This window comes from Microtus ochrogaster, chromosome 2, assembly GCF_000317375.1.
Source record: "Microtus ochrogaster isolate Prairie Vole_2 chromosome 2, MicOch1.0, whole genome shotgun sequence".
NCBI classification, from domain to species: Eukaryota; Metazoa; Chordata; class Mammalia; order Rodentia; family Cricetidae; genus Microtus; species Microtus ochrogaster.
This window is the reverse complement of record NC_022010.1, coordinates 56,995,512-57,004,160: the sequence shown is the minus strand read 5'-3', so window position 1 is coordinate 57,004,160 and position 8,649 is coordinate 56,995,512.

Below are 8,649 nucleotides of genomic sequence, written 5' to 3'. Positions count from 1 at the left end.
TTCTTGCCCACTGATGTACCTTCCCAGTGATGTCACTCCCCAGTGATGGTTCTCCTGGTGTCCAGACCGGATCTCTGTGCTTCTTGGGTAGCTCGCAAACAAAGGGCCCATCCTGCTCACTGCAGGCAGGCTATGGAGACAAAGGAACTACCACCTTTGCCCTCCCTATTCGGGTTTGGTCCCAGCGCTGGAGCAGGCGGAGCTGGGAGGTGCTATGCCGCCAAAGAGGGGAGGGAGGGAGACAGGGGGTGGGAGTTTCTGGATGTAAGCTGGATGGGATAAGAAGAGAGAGGAGATATAGGGCAGTATAGCCCCTGCAGGATGACCAGGAAGTGTAGGAGTGATGAGGAACGTCTGAGTCCCCTGTTCCCGGCTGCAGCCGCACTGACTCACCCCAAGATGTCTCTCCCGGGTGCCCAGATCGAAACTCCGTGCTGCTTGGGTAGCTCGCAAACAAAGGGCACCCTATGAGTTTTTTAAGAGGAAAGGATGACTTCATTCCAAATTTTATCAAAGAGAAAAAAAAAAGAATGCTGGCATTCAAGTTTCTTCAGAATTAAAAGAGCTTATGATACATCAGGCAAATGATGCTCCAAATCTTCAGCTACTCAATGACAAATTAATGTTCATAAGCATACTCCTAAATGATGAGATTCTTAGCTCATATATGGAGAGATAGAATTTAGTATACATACAAAATGATAGAAACTAGCAAGTAAACACAGAACAAAGAACATTATTTATTGATTTCATTCCATTCACTTGTTTATACTTTGTTATAGCCTCCTCCCCCCCAAAATTTAATGTATCCTTTAGAAGAAAGAAATATATTATAGCAAATAAATCTACATGGTCTCATATTGAAACTATAATCTGCCAAGAATGCTCATCTGAGTAATAGAATAATTTTTTGCAAAATGTGTGTTTACATTCGATGCACTTCTCAGCAATGAACATATCATAAAACACACAAAAACTAAAAGAAGTAATAAATAACATAGAATGAAATAGAAAGGAAATTGCCTCTTAGACTGCAATCTCTGGTGTTTCATCCTTTTTATTAATAGATGCTCAATACAAATTTAAGAAGTTTTCTACCATCTAAGACAGAAAGGAAAACATGCCAAGATAATGATCACAAGGGTGTGTACAGTTACAAGCATATCCCTCTTACAAGAAAGAAACCCTAAATTTAATGTTGGTAGCTGAGAAATATCATCTCCTTGGATTATTTTGCATAATGCAAACAGTAATAACACCACAGCATTCTCCCTGAAAGTATAGTGATGATTTCTGTGGCATGCTCTATATACATCTTAATTGATACCAATTACATCTTTGAAAGATGTTAAAATTGCATTACAAAGCAATTACCTGGGAGAGTACCATGATACCCATAATGTACAAGACATATATGCTGACCTGACTTAATCTAAACCTAAATTTTGGAAGGGGAAAAAAAAGACATCTGTTTTCTTGACAGCATGTATACTGACTAGAATGATCTGCTTCTTCTGCCAGCCTCTGAGGAGATCGGATATCGCCCTATGCATCTGTAATTGTTAAGGTTTTCCAAGCTTTATATAATTATATTTATTTGTTTCTTACCTTTATGAATTAAATAAAACATGTCTAAGTATTAATGAATGGAAGGAATTGTATTATTACATTCTCAAGGTTTGTGAAGAAGGGATAATAAATTTATTAATACTTAGCTTTAATGGTGAAAACAATATTTATGGAAGATTTCTTTTAAAATAAAGTATCCAGTATTTTGAACACTCCAAAATGTAGGTTTAGATTAACACAGGAACTCCTGAGTAAATTGAGAGCTTGGAGGACAAGAAAGAGGGTGGAAAGGGAGGAAGGAGGGTGGGAGGGGAGTGGGAAAGATGTATAGCATGTCCCTATCTAAACAATTAAAATATGAAGGATTTAATAAAACAGGAAAGAATGAAAAAACAGGTGTCATAGAGTGCTGGTGAGGATGCAGAGAAAGGGGAACCGTACTCAATGCTGCTGGGAATGTGAGCTTGTACAGTCACTGTGGGGGAAGTCGGTACAGAGATTTTTCTCAAAGCTGAAAGCAATCTGTATGACTCAGGTTTACCACTTCTGCATACAGCACCCAAAGACTCTAAGTCAACACACCACACCTACCATCAATGTTGACTGCGGTACTGTTCACAAAAGCCAGGAATCAGGACCAGCCTTGATGTCTATCAACACTGGAATTAATAAAGGAAATGTGGTGCATATACATAATGTAATTTTATGATGTCATAAAAATAAGAAATTATGACATTTTGCAAAAATAGAAGCAACTGGAAATCATTGTCTTAAGGGAAATATCTAGATACAGAAAGCCACAAATTAAATATTTTCTCTCTTACACAGCACCAAGAGTTAAAGCTGCACACATACATAGATACACATGTATATCAGTGTACTTTTATGTCTACATGTGGGGGGGGTTGGTCAAAAAGCTACAAAGGGCATCATGAGAGGGAAAAAAGAAATCTTAAAGGAGACTGGAGATCAGTTGAAGAGAGCAGAAAGGGGGCTAATTAGGAAAGGAAGGGAACCAACCATAAGTGGGGCATAGCAGAGGGTAATGGGAGAGAGGAACAATGGACAACAAAGTATAATGACACATACGTATGCATGTACCATGATGAAACCTAACACTTTGCATGCGAACCTAGAAAATCAATATCTATGATTTTAAACATGGGAAACTCCTACCATCTTGACCCTTGTGCTCTTCAGATTATGTCTACCACTTTCCACTTTTTAAAACTTTATTTTCCCCAAATAGGCAGTTAGCACACTTTTTAAATTTTACTTTATAGTCAGCATATGAAATAATGTGTTTCATTATCCTTGTTCCCACTTCCCTCACTGGTACCATTCTTCCTCCCAAATACCCATTCACTACACATACACACACATACACACACACACACACACACACACACACACACACACACACACATATATATATATATATAATCATATGTGTATACATGTGATGTATATTAATTTACAATTCTGATTAAAATAGACAACATTTCTCTTTCCTATCCGATCCCCTCCTTAACTTTTCCTTTCCCCTCTAACTATCTCTGGACCCTTTCTCTCCTACCCCATAGAGTCTGTCTTTTACTTTGATTGCTCTTTCTCTAATACAGAGAGAGACAGAGACAGAGACAGAAGACACAGAGAGAGAGCGAGAGAGAGAGAGAGAGAGAGAGAGAGAGAGAGAGAGAGAGAGAGAGAGAGAGAGAATTTTTGAGCTTGGCTAGCACTCTTTCCTTCTCTCCGAACAACATGACAATTTGTCCCAGAACTGTTGGACAGTTTTCCTATCCTTACCCAAGAATCAGCTATGGTTTCAAGGAGTTCTTTAAATTCCTGATCTTCAAATCTTAAAGTGAGATTTATTTGAAGATGAGTGTCTGAGGCTAGTATCATTTTGCAGATGGTCCATTTTTAGGCATACAGATTTTCTTTTCATGTAACCAAGTCTGAAATGTGACTGAAGGGGGCTCATCAGTTATTAGAAAGTTTAGCATCATGACTTTAAAGAGAGATGCCATCCATATAATACAGGCAGTGGTCAATATTACCAGAAAGTTTAGCATCGTACCCTCAACCAAAGATGCCATTCATATAATACAGGCAGTGGTCAATGTTATCCTCTTCTAATCAGAATTCTGGTGGACAGAAATTATTTAATATTTGTTCTGAGAAATAGGCAACTGATTATTATGGTTTTGGAGCTAATATAGATTAATTTACTTTTTGCTGGTGCTTTTTAAATATATTTTTAGCTTATCTTTCCTGAAATACGTTGTAGACATTTTTGAGCTCTGGACAGCTGGACAGAGCTAAACGTAAGCTATTTTCCCCCACAAGCCATATGCTCTGGGAATCACCCTGCTGACAGATTTATAGTCCTTTGCTGTGATCAACAGAGGAGTCTGTGTGACTCCAAAGTATTCCTCACATAATCCAGGCACAATGAGGCAAAGCAATAATTTATGACCACTTCTCTGGACTTATGAATACAAAAGAGGCAGAAAGTAGATTGTCAAGATGAAAAAATACAAACTACAGTGGTGTTTGTGAGTGAGCCAGTACATTTTTCCTAAAATGCTTTTTTGTTTAATTCATATATTTAAAAAAATATTACCACTACCCTAGATGCATTGAGTTTGTTTATGGAACTCCAACATCTAAATAGCTCTGTAAAATGTTCTAACTTTGAAAAAAATGAGAAAGGACTTTTTCTTGATAACCTTATTGTCTCTGTAATGCAATATGTTCTCTTTAATGATAAGTTTCTTTACTAATGGTCTAAAATAAGTAGCTTTCCTGTCAATTTTCTTAATTTTAATGAACCATACACTCCTAGAAGACATTACATTGGATGCATATAAGAGTACAAACGTGCTGAGGAAGGAGCTAATTCAACTTATGTTTGAACATGGAGAATTGCTTTGCCCTTTAAAATCTAATTCATCAAAACCTTTATTTCAACACGTCTGCTTCTGCATTATTAAAAGAAACTTCAGATAACCTTATTTCCCACGTGGTCTGGATGAGTTGCACTACTGACCTTTTATTCTGCCTTATCACTTACAATGTCTGTGGCTCCATGGAGACAAGGAAGATAGAAAAAGGCAGAGTGGAAGTTCCCAGTAATAATGACAAAAATATTATCAAGCGTCACCAAATATTTCCTTTTTTTTTTTAGTTCACAGAGTCCACTTAGTGCTGCATGTATGTATATATGTGTGTGTGTGTGTGTGTGTATGTGTATACACATATATATGGATGTATACACACACACACACACACACACACACACACACACACACACACACACACATATATATATATATATATATATATATATATATATATATATGGATGTAGGACTATCTATTGGAACATGGGTAGCCTCCTAGGTGTTACATTTCTAAATAAAGCTAATTCTCCCTCCTTCAGTGGCCACCAATGGCTAGTAGCTCCTCAATCTGGGGTAGAACATTATGAGACCCTCCTCTGTTTATTCTGGGATTGACTTTGCCCGTGTAAGCAGTAACAATCACTGAGTTCACGTGTGCAACAGCATTGCCAAAATTGGCAAATTCTGCTCTGCTACAAGTGTCCACTACCTTTGGATTTTACACCCTTTCTACCCTACAGTTGTCCCATTTAGAACTGAGACTCTGTAGTCTTTGTCCTCTGCACTATGACTAGTGATGTGAATCTCCACTAGACATGCTCAGTGGCAAAAGGAAGCTTCTCTAATTGGGGTCAAGAGTTGCACTGACCTACTGGTAATAAAATATAAGAATGTGGGGGTCAGTTTATTACTCTGTCCAATTAATAGAATGATAATACTAGGTTCTCCACTCAGGCCTATGATCTAGTCAGTCATAGACTTTTGTCTAATTAGCAGTAATAAGCATGAGTTTCATCTTGTGAAGTGGGCTTTAAATCCATTCAGAAAGTAGCTAGTTATTCCTATGACATTCATGCCACTATCACACCAGTGGACACATCTTGTCAGGCCATCCATTATTATAGTTCCCAGAGTTCATAGCTGGATAAAACTGTAGACTATTATTCTCCCTCGATAGCACCTTCTAACATGATGAAAACTAGCCAGATGGGAGGGAAGCTTCAGGCTGGTTCCATTAGATTTCTCCATAGCCTATGGCTCAACTACATGACACGGTTAGGAATAGAGTTTTACCATCAAGTTTTAAAGGGTAACTAAGAAAAATAGCAATAGTCTGTAACGTTTGATGGGGGTCTACAGTACCCCATTGGCCAACAACTCATAAAGAGGTAACCCATACCTGGCACTTTTTTTTTTATTTTATTTGATAGCGTATAGTATCAGGGGAAATCTAGTACCCATTATAAGTCAATGCCATTTAAAAGGTCTTCAATGTTAGTTAGTTTTCCTGCCCATACTTTCTCGTCTACCTAGCACTCCATTCCCCCACCTATTTAGTCCTTCCTGTGTCTTTACTCCTCTTTAATCCCTTCATAACATATTTTTTATTCCTCTAATATTCTTGAAATCCTTTCTTAATGGCTCCTTACTAGATTCCTACCTCCTGAGGGGGCTCCAATGTGTGTGTGAATACACATATCTGAAGATTCTAACATAGCATCCACATATGGGAAGATTATTTACCTCTCCCCCTATTTACCTGAAAATTACATAATTTTATTTTCTTTATAGTTGAGTTTTATGTATGTGCCATATTTTAATGATTCATCCATCAACTGATGTATATCTAGGTTGTCTCCACTTTCTAGCTATTGAGACGACAGTAGCAACATACACGGATGAGCAAGTGTCTTTGCAGTTGATATTCCTATGAATTTGTCTGGGATAATGAGTCAAGAAGAGGTTCTTGAGGAAGCTGCAAACACTTAAGTGATTTTCTTGTAGCAGCATCAGAACATCAAGAAGGATGGGCCAACAGGGCTTCCGTAACTACCCAAACCATCCGAGAATTGTGAGGACAGATAGCTTTACTTTATTGCAGATTTCCATAGTGTGCATCTAGTCAGGAATGATGGAAGAAAAAGCATACAAGCACAAGGGTTGATAGCAGCAACTGTAATGGACATCTGTGAAAGGAGAGTAGCTTAAACAGAAGAGTTTCAGAAAGTGGCGATTCTGGTATTACTTTCAGCTTTATCAGTCAAGTTCAAAGCCCAAGGAGGGATTATAGGAGAACAAATGGCAGAGCTTGCAGTTGCCAAGTTCCCCTTAAGCTCCACATTCCAGCAGCACCATTTTCAGCCAGACACAGTCAGCGGGAGGTACTAGTATTCAAGCTTAGACGTCCAGAGATTCCTTCAACTTACAGATGCAGACTCAGAATTATTAACTTGCCCCAATTCACTCAGGTTGAGAACTTTTCTTCCTTCTAAAGCCTCACCAAAAGATAACTGACTCTTTCACTTCCCGAGATCATGATCTTTTACCAACAGGACAATTCTCCTAATGTCTAGATCAAGTCACTTATAATGTAAAGTACACCTATTGCCTTGATAAAAAAGGAATATATATGATAACATATATATTATGGATATAGCATATTTCTGTTTGTGCATCTTCCTATCTGAAGGAAGTACTATTGAATTCAAGGAGATAAGATTGAGAGACCATATTTTTAGAAGTAAAAATGCAACCTTCTTATTTGTACCACATCAACCCTTCTATTACAAAAAGTCCTTATTTTTACTCCTTCTATACTGAAGTTAAATTATTGAGTTTAGAAGTACAGTATTATTGTTTTTAAATGTAAAGAATTAATGACTCTAAGCTGGCTGTGGTAACATACATCTGTAATATCAGCACTATGTATACTGAGTCAAGAAAATCACCTTGAGTTTGAGGCCACCAAGGGCTACACAATGAGTTACAGGCTAGATTAAACAATAGGATGTATCCCCTCATATCTCCAAAATAAACAAACTAAAACAACAAAGGTGACTCTTCATGTTTTTTCATGTGCGTAAACCTTTCTGGCAATATTAAGCTTACATTAAATGTACCAAAAGACAGCAAATTTTTTCCATCTTTATTGATGAATTTTTCTCTGCAAAATGACAGCATTGACTCTAAAGAACAATGAGAATTAAGAGTAAAAGGGAAAACTGCCTCTGGAAAGCAATTCTTGAAACCACATCAACACAGATCTACTTGGCAAAAAAAATTGACTGCGGATAGCAATGCAACACAATTGTCATGCAATGTGATTACATAAGTTAAATTTCTTGTCCACAATGTTTAGATTAATTATATGACTTCACACATCAGTCCCATATGGTATTTATAATGGAAATAGGAGACGATTCTCACTCTTAAGAGACTCTGCCATATTTTAGAATATTTTAAAGTATTTGCTTACATGCATGCTTGCTAACCATATTCACTTTCAGGAAGCATCCAGTGAGGTTGTGCTCTTTAGTTGAATTCTAGTTATGGTTGTCACAGTTTACAATTAACTGAAATACCCAAATGTGGCTACTTAACTTCTTTGATGCCTTGCTAGTCAAATTCCCCAGTACTGAGATCAGCATCCGGTTTGTACAAAGGATATCTTGGGAGCATTTTGAGTATATCATTATCTTTCAAGTCAAATTTAGTATCTGGAATTATGCAGCTGTTACCGTGTTTGGCACAAGATGATGTGTTGTGTTAAGCCTTTTGAGCGACACTGATAATGACTTTCTCTTTAACTGCTTTTATTGTTTTATACTGCCAGAGTTAGAGATGTGGTTGGATGTTACTAGGCTCAATCATCTCTTTTCTCAGATAAGAAAAGCAGAAGATGGTTAAAGTGCAGAGAATACGTGTCAATGAAGAGCTCAGTCACAACGAGATCTATAGTGCCCCCATCTCATTCCTCTTACTACCCCAAGCCCACCTCAGACTCAGGGGTCATCGTGGAAAAGTAATGGGAATAATGTAAGAGACAGCGTTCAGGGAGGACCATAGTGAAACAGTATGTTCAGGGAGGACCATAGTGAAACAGTATGTTCAGGGAGGACCATAGTGAAACAGTACGTTCAGGGAGGACATAGTGAAACAGTACGTTCAGGGAGGAC